This window comes from Bufo gargarizans, chromosome 1, assembly GCF_014858855.1.
Source record: "Bufo gargarizans isolate SCDJY-AF-19 chromosome 1, ASM1485885v1, whole genome shotgun sequence".
In the NCBI taxonomy this organism is placed as follows: domain Eukaryota; kingdom Metazoa; phylum Chordata; class Amphibia; order Anura; family Bufonidae; genus Bufo; species Bufo gargarizans.
This window is the reverse complement of record NC_058080.1, coordinates 243,454,112-243,468,296: the sequence shown is the minus strand read 5'-3', so window position 1 is coordinate 243,468,296 and position 14,185 is coordinate 243,454,112.

The window sequence follows — 14,185 nt, the reverse complement described above, 5'->3', positions numbered from 1 at the left end:
CAATGGGAGGAGGGAGGAGTCTGTGAGTCCCACTCAAGACTGACTGATATGGCCCAGGCCTCACAGGTGCACCTAAATGTGGCCTGTAGATGGAAAACAGGCACATTTGAATTGGAGTTTATACACCTCCAGGAATCTATATATACAAACCAAAAAAGACAAGGTGGCATTAGCAGGAGGTGCTCAAACCCACATGCAGTCGTGCATATATATAGGGGAGCAAATCCTGCACTTGTGGCCCGTTGCTAATGGCGATCCCCAGCAAACTGCATACGGTGGAGGATGCCCGCGGCGAACCACAAGTACCACAATAGACATCTCACACAAGGTAACAAGTGCGGATGTAATAATCAATAGAACAATATAACAAAACAACAACAAATACAGGTGCACTCTGCGGTCTCACTAAACCCTCAAACTGATTTTAAAATTGAGAGATTAGTCAACATGTCCTACGGTGTAGATCATGTCTAAGCCCGGGCACCACGTCAAGGTTTCTCAAGTAGCCCGGGACCTAACGCTCTCCTACCTGCGCCGTATGGGCGATACCAGGAGCCAGTGGGCAAATTACAGGAGCATGAGGCCGACTCACAAACAGCTCACCAGTTACCTCCAGCATGCAACCATGCTTGCAATGGGAGGAGGGAGGAGTCTGTGAGTCCCACTCAAGACTGACTGATATGGCCCAGGCCTCACAGGTGCACCTAAATGTGGCCTGTAGATGGAAAACAGGCACATTTGAATTGGAGTTTATACACCTCCAGGAATCTATATATACAAACCAAAAAAGACAAGGTGGCATTAGCAGGAGGTGCTCAAACCCACATGCAGTCGTGCATATATATAGGGGAGCAAATCCTGCACTTGTGGCCCGTTGCTAATGGCGATCCCCAGCAAACTGCATACGGTGGAGGATGCCCGCGGCGAACCACAAGTACCACAATAGACATCTCACACAAGGTAACAAGTGCGGATGTAATAATCAATAGAACAATATAACAAAACAACAACAAATACAGGTGCACTCTGTGGTCTCACTAAACCCTCAAACTGATTTTAAAATTGAGAGATTAGTCAACATGTCCTACGGTGTAGAACATGTCTAAGCCCGGGCACCACGTCAAGGTTTCTCAAGTAGCTTCTACCCCACCATTACATATCCCTCTGCGCCCAGCAGCTGTGACAGGACATACACGGGAAGATATCCACTCCAATGGTTTACCCTGACCGAGCGACATGATGACAATACACAATATATTAAATACACATCCTAATACATTTTCCACAACAGGTCTTAAAGATTAAAGGGGTTGTGCAGTGTTATCATAGAGATGAACTACAGGATATGTGCCGAGCAGTTCCGGTGCAGTGTAATTACAGCTTCTTCTCCCAGTCACCTGAATGGTAGAAGAAGTTGTAATCACACTGCACCGCCAGTACAGTCTAGACCTGTGATTGCTAACCTCCGGCACTCCAGCTGTGGTGGAAATATGACTCCCAGCATGCTCCACTCATTTCTATGGAGTTCTGAGAAACAAGCCAAAACAAGTATACATCTTGGGAGTTGTAGTTTTACCACAGCTGGAGTGCCAAAGTTTAGCCATCACAGGTCTAGAAGATGTGCAGGTAAACATTGAAGAGAACACGTCACTCGTACGAGTGTCGTGTCGTCTTCAAACAGCTATTTAGTGGGGATACCAGGAATCAGACCACTGCCGATCTGATGTTGATGACCTATCCTGAGAACAGAATAATTTATAATAGTAAAAGACAATCTAACTTACGAGATAGATTGGTTAAATCGGATGTGGGTAGTGCACAGGTGAATACGCCCCAAGCAAGTTAGGCAATTTTCCATTCTTAGGTTATTGTAATTGTGGCAATATGATTAAAGGGAATACCTTTGGGCAAATATTTAAGATCAATGGCTACTATACATGCAGATCACGGGATGTGATCTACATGAGTCAGTGCCCCTGTAGTCTAATTTATGGCAAGACGACTATGGAGATCAGGGAGAGAATAAATAAACACAAAAGTACCATCAGGAAAAAGAAATCAGAAAAAGATGATGGATAAACCAGTGGGCAAATATTTTGTGGAGAGTGGACATTCAATTAATCAACTTAGATTTTGCGTGATTGAGGAATATTGAGGAGAGGTGGAGATAGAGGAGCAATACTGGGAGCAACGGAGCTAGGCGCAGCCTTAGCATAGTGCTGTGTGACTTGGGGGGAAGTTAGGCAGTTGAGGGTTAAGGTTTAGGTTGGGGGGAGGGGCATGGTCATGGATTCCGGGGCAATATATGAGGGGAGTGGGGGCGGAGTTTGGCAGACGGCGTTCGTGGGAAGAAGGAGAAAGTTTTTCCCGCCTGCCCACCCGGTATGGTGGCTGGGGTTGAAGGGTTTTGCTGTGGCGTGGTAATGGAGGGTCCTGGAAGGCAATGATAAGTTTAAGAGGTGTATGCCAAGGTGGAGTGTGCATCTCAGGAGGTTCGGTAAGCTTGTGCATGGGGCTCCTGTTGGGCAGATGGGCCTACAGGGGAGATCAATTACAATATGGAGGATTCGGTGCTCTTGGGTCGGTGACCGCGGCCGAGGGTAAGGCAGTATGACAAGTGGAGGTTAATGGTGGAGAACACAGCTTACCTGTTGCCTTCTAGGATCTTATGCAATGGTTCATATGTTATGGTAATTGATATGTTATGCGTGTTATTACGTATTTCTGTGGTTAAGTGATAATTAATGTTGTTTAATAAAATGGCCGAGAAAGCTCTTTTCCCAAGAAGATGTCTCTGTTTGTTAATTGTGGGATAGATGGGTGTAGTAAGGTAAGGGGCAGGTTTATGGGCCGAAGTATCTTCCATCCCATAAGTCATCAGGAAGAAGGAACTTAAGTGGATTTTTGCTTTGAAAGCGTTGCAACCATATGGATTAAACTTAGAATTTAATGTGAGTGGTATTGAATAATATATATCAGTCATAACAGTGCATAATGAAGGTCTTATCTTAGAAGTTGTTTTTAAATATGTCTTTCTCTAATTTTGTATCTGTGTTTTATAGGTGAAGGCTGGATTGCATCTGGATCCCCCCATCAAGCGCGATATGAATTTAGCGAGAGCCCAGACCTGAATCTGATTGAAAATCTGTGGGGTGATCTGAAGAGGGCTATGCACAGGAGATGCCCTCGCAATCTGACAGATTTGGAGTGTTTTTGCAAAGAAGAGTGGGCAAATCTTGCCAAGTCAAAATGTGCCATGCTGATAGACTCATACCCAAAAAGACTGAGTGCTGTAATAAAATCAAAAGGTGCTTCAACAAAGTATTAGGCTACTTTCACACTTGCGTTCAGAGCGGATCCGTCTGGTGTCTGCACAGACAGATCTGCTCATATAATGCAGACGATGGGATCCGTTCAGAACAGATCCGTCTGCATTATATTTAAAAAAAAAATCAAAGTTTTGAGAAAGTAGCTCGGACGGATCCATCCAGACTTTACATTGAAAGTCAATGGGGGACGGATCCGTTTGAAAATTGAGCCATATTGTGTCAACTTCAAACGGATCCGTCCCCATTGACTTACATTGTAAGTCTGGACGGATCCGTTTGCCTCCGCAAAGCAGCGTTCAGGTATACGCCTCCTGAGCGGAGCGGAGGCTGAACGCTGCCAGACTGATGCATTCTGAGCGGATCCGCATCCACTCAGAATGCATTAGGGCAGTACGGATGCGTTCGGGGCCGCTTGTGAGAGCCTTCAAACGAAACTCACAAGCGGAGCCCCGAACATTAATGTGAAAGTAGCCTTAGTTAAAGGGTGTGCACACTTATGCAACCATATTATTTTATTTTATAGAAACATAGAATGTGTCGGCAGATAAGAACCATTTGGCCCATCTAGTCTGCCCAATATACTGAATACTATGGATAGCCCCTGGCCCTATCTTATATGAAGGATGGCCTTATGCCTTTCCCATGCATGCTTAAACTCCTTTAAGCCCTCATAAGGCTGTGAATGGAAAAATAAAAAAGGTAAGACTATGGGAAGGCAGAGAGTAAAAAACGAAAACGCAAAAATGGAAAATCCCAGGGTCCTTAAAGGAGTATTCCCATCTTAGACAATGGGGGCATATCGCTAGGATATGCCCCCATTGTCTGATAGGTGCAAGTCCCACTATTCTATTGGCATATTGGTATGGGAGGAGGGATTGAATGTGCTTTATATTCTCCTGTTTTACACTTCATAAGTAGCTTGAAAAGTGCTACCATGTAGCCGAAACGTTTTATTTCTGGACCTTTTGTACTGTCTCATGCACCACTTGTGAATAAATCTTGTTGGATTGGAGATGCTGCCATCTCTATCCTGAGAACAGGTCATCAATATCATGACTCTGCACAATCCTTTTAAGGCACAAGCTCCAAGACATACCGTACTTTTCGCCCCATAAACTTTTTCCCCCCCAAAAGTGGGATCGAATGCTGTCTTATGGATCGAATGCTGGCAATTTACATCGCAGTCTGCGATGTATTAGTGAGGAGGGGCTGTAGTAGACGGGGAGAGCGGCGGGCAGTGCAGGCACTGTACTCTGGCCCCACCGCTCAGTATGTACTGTATTATACGTAGTGTTAATCATCAGATATAAACTGAATAATAATGCGCTCCCCCTGCTCCCCCTGCTCCCCATATGTACCGTACTTACCGGTACATTTCACGCTCCTGTAGTAAGCACTAGCAGCTAGCAGGCAGTCCGGGCGGCCATAACTCACAGCGGTCACGTGCCTGCTCTGCCTACTTCATTCATAAAGTAGGCGGAGCAGGCACATGACCTCCGTGAGTTACGGCCGTCCGGCCTGCCTGCTAGCTGCTAATGCTTACTACAGGAACATGACATGTACCGGTAAGTACCGGGAAGGCGGGGAGTAAAAAACGAAAACGCAAAAATGGAAAATCCCAGGGTCCTTAAAGGGGTATTCCCATAAAATTACGGTATATCCTCAAATACACACACAAAAAATGTATATACATATATACTGTAGTTATCAAATAATACCTCTATACTAGGACCAGACATTACCATCATAATAATACCACTATACTAGGACCAGACATTGCCATCATAATAATACCTCTATACTAGGGCCAGACATTACCATCATAATAATACCACTATACTAGGACCAGACAATACCATCATATAGTGATTAAATATTACCTCTAGAATTTTATTGAACAAATCGCTCTGTACAAAAACAGTATTCTAATGATACCACTATACAAGGCCTAACAATACTGCCACATCATGAGAACATGTTAACACCACATGGTGACGCCTACCCCTACAAAGAAATAATATCCCCTTTTCTGCCCCCGAGCCTGCTAACCTTCTGCACACACTAAAAATGGACACGTGTATGCCCTCTAATAGAAATAGTGCCTGCTAAAGGAAATAGTGATCCTAAAAGATAATAGCATGATGACGACCAAGTGGTGGAGACCTTTTCTGGGATGTGAGGTCAGCAGCCTGGCTCAGTGCAGTGACATAATCGCACCTCCAGAGCCAGGACGCTGACACCCTGTGCATGGTGCTACAGTTTGGTAGGCCATGAGCCTAAAGCGCCCAGTGGTTTAAGGCTTCCTGTTCTGCCATAAACTTAAACTGAATCACATCGTGAGGTTTTATGGTGCATTTTTGATGTGGCGCGTCATCTGGATTAGTAGGACACGAGCTCGCAGCACAAAATATCCCTTCTTGTCTCATGGGCACGGACTTGCAGACTTGAAAAAGGAGTATATCCACTCCGAAACGCGTTGCCACCTACATCTCAATAAAAAGGAATTATCTTCAATACATTCAGGTGGAGTTTTTGCGCCAAGAAGTATCGAACCTTACAGACTTTTACAGTCCATATCTTTCTATTGTCCAGTTTATCATTCCTCTGGAGGACTGGCAGCCTCACTAGCGAGGAGTGAACGATACTGGCAGCACCTACCATCCGCTCTCACGAGTGTTGTACGTATGCACAACACTTAAAGGTGAGCCTAACTTTTTATTGCTTTCAACCTAGTTCTCAAAAACAAGCTACTACCCTATGAGCTACTCTTCCTCTACTTTTTTGCCGCATATGCTGACACCAGTATACCATAGAAGGTGAGAAAGTGAACCCCGTGATAGGACTAGGACTCCTAGGAGAAAGAGTCCTGATTACCCTGCACACACATAGTGTTTGTATTCTGTGTACACACACTGATGTAGGGAGAGCTGACAACCATCCTGTGTGGGTGGTATAATCAGGACTCCCACTGTCTCTCCAAAGAGTCCTGGTAAGATTTACACAGCTTTTTACTCTCAGCTTCTACCCCACCATTACATATCCCTCTGTCATATAGGGCAGAATTCACCTGGAAGGTTCACACTTTAATCATGCAGAGTGGGCACATTTTCTCTAAGGTCCATTTCACATGAACGCATAGCACCCACACTGAATCCTGACCCATTCATTTCAATGAGCGTTGTTTTTCACACATCAGTTCTGCGTTGCGTGAAAATCGCAGCACGTTCTATATTCTGCGTTTTTCACGCAGCCCTGGCTCCATAGAAATGAATTGGGCTGCGTGAATAATGCATTGCATCCGCAAGCAAGGGCGGATGCAATGCGTTTTTCACTGATAGTTGCTAAGAGATGTTGTTTGTAAATCATCCGTTTTTTATCACGCGTGTGAAAAACGCATTAAAACGTATTGCACCCGCGCTGAAAGAAATTGAACACCTGAACGCAATCACAGACAAAACTGACTGAACTTGCTTGCAAAATAGTGTGCGTTTCACTGAACGCACCCTGAACGTATCCGGACCTAATTCGTCACGCTCGTGTGAAAGGGGCCTTAGCAACCATCAGTGAAAAACACATCGCACCCGCCCTTGCTTGCGGATGCAATGCGTTTTTCACGCAGCCCAATTCACTTCTATGGGGCCATGGCTGCGTGAAAAACGCAGAATATAGACCATGTTGCGATTTTTACGCAACGCAGAACTGATGCGTGAAAAACAACGCTCATGTACACAGACCCATTGAAATGAATGGGTCAGGATTCAGAGCAGGTGCTATGTGTTCACGTCACGCATTGCACCCGCGCGGAAATCACTCTCGTGTGAAAGGGGCCTAAGTGTTTAAGTGCCCAGTAAGCATTTAATGTGGTTACAATAAGAACAAAGAAAATTAAATGAATGTTACTAGGATAGATTTTTATCTAGAAGTCACACATGTTTATTGGGCAACTCATTTCCTGCCGGGAGAATTAGAATAGAATGTGCCGCCACTATGTATGTGCTACTAAATTTCACTTCCTCTTTTCACTTCAATGAACACAGAACTTTCAAAAATATTTCCAAATCCTCACAAATAATGTTAGTTTTGTTTTCATAACACATTTTAAGCTTAGAGGGGTTGTCCACATTACAATTTTATCTATGCCCTGGACAGGAATATGCATAATATTCAAGAGGCCATTCACCTACTGCCCACAGCTCCATTCCTAGTTCCAGTATTGTTTGGCCCCAGCAAAGAAATCTTTGGACATGGTCACATGTGCAGCCTTGACCAATCACTGGTCTCAAAAGGTGACATATCCCCAAGTGACAAGTCACTGCTGTGTCTCGAGCTGCTTGGGAACATGCGACTGCTGAGGACAGGGATTGGTCACAGCAGTACCACGTCCAGAAGTTTACACTCTGAGAAACAGAAGGGGCAGGACCAGACCGGAGCAGCTATGTGGTTTTTTTATGTTACGTACAGTGCTGTCCAGAGCATAGGTAAAATTGAGATAGAAGCTGGACAGCCACTTAAGAATCACAAATGGCCCATAGTGAACAACACTACATGCAGTTTATTAAGTGAGTTAACATTATTAATGTTTTGTCTGAAATATGTTCTTTAGTTACTATAGAGATGACTAAAATATCAAGTAGTCAACAGTCATCCCTGTTGTACAGGAAATAATACACCAATGTCATGAAAATAAATCTCACATATGAAGCTCTTTTTTTGTCATCATGGCCTCCACCCAACAACAGGAGTCATCCTTTGTCACTATTCCCAGCTGGAGCATAAGGCAGTCCTTTTACTGCTTTCACCAGGGAAATGGAGTAACCTAAGTTGGGGTCTCCTTCTGAATGGGCCACCTAACATCTACAGGGGCTGCCTCTTTGGTAAAGAGGCATTGCCATTTTTAATTTAGTAAAAATATATAGTTGGATGTCGCACTAGGAAAAATAGGAACCAAATGGTGCTCCTGTAAAATTGAGACCACTCTCTCAATATATAGAATAGGATAATTAAGTAGAATACAGGGCACTCAAGAGACCGTGACCAAGTGGTTGTAACAGATAAAATTTTATTAATGCTAAATCTGATAAAACCAAATCGAATATGGTAAAAAAAAATAATGAAAAAAGTACAATCTGATGTGTAAAAATGCACAATTAATTCCTCCTATATAGTAATGACACTCTATTCAAGTTATAAAATCCGCTGCATATAGATACACTGTTAATACGGTTAATACATGTTATATAATAGTGACTTGGTTTGAAAAAGACATCCAGGCAGAACTTGGTGTTGTGGCCAGTATATAGGACGGTATCGCAATACCTAAAAGTTCAATCCAGTAATTTAGTGCAGTCTAAAATGAATACCTGAGTATGGTTGATGTGGACCAGAAATCTAATGTCCCGCACTTATTAGCGGCGGCGTCCAGCCTAAACAGGTGGGAATAACAGCGTCCAGCTGAGACAAATATAGGTAGCGGCGTCCCGCTACTAGATTACTTGCAAGTGAATGAATTGTAAACGACCAAACCTTGACTTGTGACCCTTCTCCTGAATGTGCCTCTGTTCGTGCAGCACTTATAGAATCTGGAGATTGCAGGTGGCTCTGTAATTAGCTGTTCAAGCCTGTAGACCTCCGCTTGTAGTTAGGATTCCGCAATAGTATAATAGCGAGGAATTTCGTCTGTAGAGGTCCACCACTGCTTTATAGGTTGGTCAGTCTTTGGTACTTAGGTCTTTAGGGGGGTGTCGCACCAGACGCGTTTCGGGGTCTAACTGTATGCCCCTTCCTCAGTGGTAACTGATACCACTGAGGAAGGGGCATACAGTTAGACCCCGAAACGCATCTGGTGCGACACCCTGCTAAAGACCTAAGTACCAAAGACTGACCAACCTATAAAGCAGTGGTGGACCTCTACAGACGAAATTCCTCGCTATTATACTATTGCGGAATCCTAACTACAAGCGGAGGTCTACAGGCTTGAACAGCTAATTACAGAGCCACCTGCAATCTCCAGATTCTACAAGTGCTGCACGAACAGAGGCACATTCAGGAGAAGGGTCACAAGTCAAGGTTTGGTCGTTTACAATTCATTCACTTGCAAGTAATCTAGTAGCGGGACGCCGCTACCTATATTTGTCTCAGCTGGACGCTGTTATTCCCACCTGTTTAGGCTGGACGCCGCCGCTAATAAGTGCGGGACATTAGATTTCTGGTCCACATCAACCATACTCAGGTATTCATTTTAGACTGCACTAAATTACTGGATTGAACTTTTAGGTATTGCGATACCGTCCTATATACTGGCCACAACACCAAGTTCCGCCTGGATGTCTTTTTCAAACCAAGTCACTATTATATAACATGTATTAACCGTATTAACAGTGTATCTATATGCAGCGGATTTTATAACTTGAATAGAGTGTTATTACTATATAGGATGAATTGATTGTGCATTTTTACACATCAGATTGTACTTTTTTCATTATTTTTTTACCATATTCTATTTGGTGTTATCAGATTTAGCATTAATAAAATTTTATCTGTTACAACCACTTGGTCACGGTCTCTTGAGTGCCCTGTATTCTACTTAATTATTTTTAATTTAGTGTAGCTCTAGGCAAAATTCTTTTGGCAGCATAGGACTGTGTTATGTAACTATTGTCCCTATGGTGCATTGCCAATAAGTCTCCATATCATGGAGTACTTCCAGAAAGTGTCCATACAGGGGTGGTCTCTTTAAGGAGATTCAGCACCCTGCCTAAGCCACATTCAGAGCTTCACACTCAGCCAGCCAGAATGCTACTCTGTACTGATGAGTGGCAAGCACCCCGAAACAGCTGTTTATGGATAGATATCTGGTTTGACTATAATTCTTTGTCAAATCCCAAGGTTGGAAAGTTGGATTTTGACTCACTGGTGAGATGGTTCCATTTCTTAGGAGATACCTCTTTTCATTCCCATGGAGTATTGCCAATATGTCTCCGTTCCATTTTTGCCAGTAAGTCTCCATTTAGGACAAGCAATCTGCCTAAGTCTCTGTAAGGCCCCTTTCACACGGGCGAGTTTTCCGTGCGGGTGCCATCCGTGCGGCGAACGTATGGCACCCGCACTAAATCCTGACCCATTCATTTCTATGGGGCTGTGCACATGAGCGATGTTTTTAACGCATCACTTGTGCGTTCAGTGCAAATCGCAGCATGCTCTATATTTTCCGATTTTGACGTGACGCAGGCCCCATAGAAGTGAATGGGGTGTGTGAAAATCGGATGGCATCCGCAAGCAAGTACGGATGCCGTGCGATTTGCACGCATGGTTGCTAGGAGACCATCGGGATGGAGACCCGATCATTATTATTTTCCCTTATAACATGGTTATAAGGGAAAATAATAGCATTCTGAATACAGAATGCATAGTAAACCAGCGCTAGAGGGGTTAAAAAAAAATAAAAAATAATTTAACTCACCTTAGTCCACTTGCTCGCGAAGCCCGGCATCTCCTTCTGTCTCCGCTGCTGATGAACAGGACCTGGGGTGAGCTACTCCATTAAATAGAGCTTAAGGACCTTCGATGACGTCACTCCGGTCATCACATGATCTTTTACCATGGTGAATCACCATGGTAAAAGATCATGTGACGTACCATGTGATGACCGGAGTGACGTCATCGAAGGTCCTTAAGCTCTATTTAATGGAGTAGCTCACCCCAGGTCCTGTTCATCAGCAGCGGAGACAGAAGGAGATGCCGGGCTTCGCGAGCAAGTGGACTAAGGTGAGTTAAATTATTTTTTATTTTTTTTTTAACCCCTCTAGCGCTGGTTTACTATGCATTCTGTATTCAGAATGCTATTATTTTCGCTTATAACCATGTTATAAGGGAAAATAATACAATCTTCTGAACATCAATCCCAAGCCCGAACTTCTATGAAGAAGTTCGGGTTTGGGTACCAAACATGCGCGATTTTTCTCACGCGAGTGCAACGCATGACAATGTTTTGCACTTGCGCAGAAAAAATCGCGCATTTTCCCGCAACGCATCCGGCTCTTATCCGGGCAAAAAAAATGACGCCCGTGTGAAAGGGGCCTAACTAAGCGTATATTGGAGCAGAGCTTATGAGTAATAGGCAGTCATCAATGTTGCCAATATTATTTGTGTTTTCTTGGCATTCCCTAGTCTCATACCACTAAGCCCTAACCTTCAGTAAATATTAGTAATACAATCGGCAAGGCTGTGCAAATTCAGGCTGCCTAATGTTAACAGATGCTGAAAAATGATACTTAACTCCTTTGTGACCAGCCTGTTTTTGGCCTTAGTGACCAAGCACTTATTTTTTTCATAGTCGCATTCCAAGAGCTATAACGTTTTCATTTTTCTGTAGATATAGTCATATGAGGGCTCCTTTTTGTGGGCCAAGTTGTAATTTTAAATGGTGCCATTTTGGGGTACACATAACTTACTGATGAACTTTTATTAACTCTTTTTGGGGGGGTGGGAAGAAACAGCAATACTGCCACTGAGTTGTTATCTTAGAGATTTTGCGCTGTTCATTTTTCAGCACAACTATGATTACAGCAATGCCAAATTCATATTTTTTTATTTTTTTTTACGTTTTACTACTTTTGGACAATAAAAAAAAGAATCATTTTGCATGACTGCATTCAATAACTTTTTTTATTTTTTATTCTACTAAGGGTACTTTCACATTAGCGTTTTTCTTTTCCGGCGCTGAGTTCCGTCCTAGGGGCTCAAATCCGGAAAAGAACTGATCAGTTTTATCCTAATGCATTCTGAATGGAGAGTCAGTCCTTCAGGATGCATCAGGATGTCTTCTGTTCAGTCTTTTTGACTGATCAGGCTTTTCAGAAAAACGTAGCATGCAGTATTTTTACCTCCGGCCAAAAAGCCTGAACACTTTGACTGAACGCCTGATCAGGCTTTTTTCCCATTGACTTGCATTAACGCCGGATCCGGCCCCGTGTGTTCAGTCAAAACGGATCCGGCTTTTGCATGTTAAACCCGAAAAATGTGAAAAAAAAGTTAAAGTCCATAAATGGCGGATCCGTTTTTTCCAATGCATTTTTCCATTGTGATCGAAAGCCTGATCAGGATTTAAATGTAATCCGTTTTCACACGTTTTTCCGGATCCGGTGGGCAGTTCCAGTGTCGGAATTGAACGCCGGATTAAAACAACGCTAGTGTGAAAGTAGCCTTAGCTATGTGAGGACTTTATTTTTGTGTGACGACATTTTGTCTAGCTTTTATTAGTATCATTTTAAGGTACATAACAATTTTTGATCACTTTTTGTTCCATTTTGTTTGTAGCAAATAAGCAAAAACACAAACTCTGGTATTGTTTTTTTTTCTGGTGTTTATCATACAAAATAACTTACATGATAACTATCTAGTGCAGATTGTTACAGACACACAACGATACCAAATATGTCGTGAGGATTTTATGTTTGCAATTTTTTTTCTACTGAAAAGATTTTTTTTCCAATGGAAACGTTTTTTTTTTACTTGGAAATATTTTCTATTTTATAAAACAATATTTAACCTTTTTATCCATTTACTAGTCCCACAAAGAGACTTTAACGGGTGATCTTTTGATCAATTATTTAATACACTGTACTGCTTATGCGATACTGATAGGCACCAGCAGGCTACGCCAGAGAGAGGGTCCTTCTGCAGGGGGGCCTTCATTAGTCATCAGACTGCCATGCGAATACATCAGCACCCCGTTATCTCATTTGCAGGGTGCTGATGGGAAACAGAGGGAGCTTCTTCCCCTCTAAACCACTTAGATGCCATAGTAACATAGAAACATAGAATGTGTCGGCAGATAAGAACCATTTGGCCCATCTAGTCTGCCCAATATACCGAATACTATGGATAGCCCCTGGCCCTATGTTATATGAAGGATGGCCTTATGCCTATCCCATGCATGCTTAAACTCCTTCACTGTATTTACAGCTACCTCTTCTGCAGGAAGGCTATTCCATGCATCCACTACTCTCTCAGTAAAGTAATACTTCCTGATATTACTTTTAAACCTTTGCCCCTCTAATTTAAAACTATGTCCTCTTGTGGCAGTTTTTCTTCTTTTAAATATTCTCTCCTCTTTTACCTTGTTGATTCCCTTTATGTATTTAAAAGTTTCTATCATATCCCCTCTGTCTCGTCTTTCTTCCAAGCTATATATGTTAAGGTCCTTTAATCTTTCCTGGTAAGTTTTATCCTGCAATCCATGTACCAGTTTAGTAGCTCTTCTCTGAACTCTCTCCAGAGTATCAATATCCTTCTGGAGATATGGTCTCCAGTACTGAGCACAATACTCCAAATGAGGTCTCACTAGCGCTCTGTAGAGCGGCATGAGCATCTCCCTCTTTCTACTGGTAATGCCTCTCCCTATACACCCAAGCATTCTGCTAGCATTTCCTGCTGCTCTATGACATTGTCTGCCTACCTGACCCCTAAATCCTTTTCCTCAGATACTGAGGTTAGGACTGTATCACTGATTTTATATTCTGCTCTCTGTTTTTACGTCCCAGGTGCATTATCTTGCACTTATCAACATTAAATTTTAGTTGACAGATTTTTGACCATTCCTCTAGTTTTCCTAAGTCCTTTTCCATTTGGTGTAATAGTCACTATTGACCGTGGCATCTAAGGGGTTAAAAAGCCCCCACAGTTTTATGTTTTCAACTTTTTGTGAACAGTTTTGGGAAGGCCTTTTTCTGTTCCAATATGACTATACATCCGTGCACGAAGCAAGTTCCATAAGACCATGGTTGGGTGACTTTGGTGTGGAAGAACTTAAGGGGCTCACACAGAGCCCTGACCTCAACCCCATCAAACACCTTTAT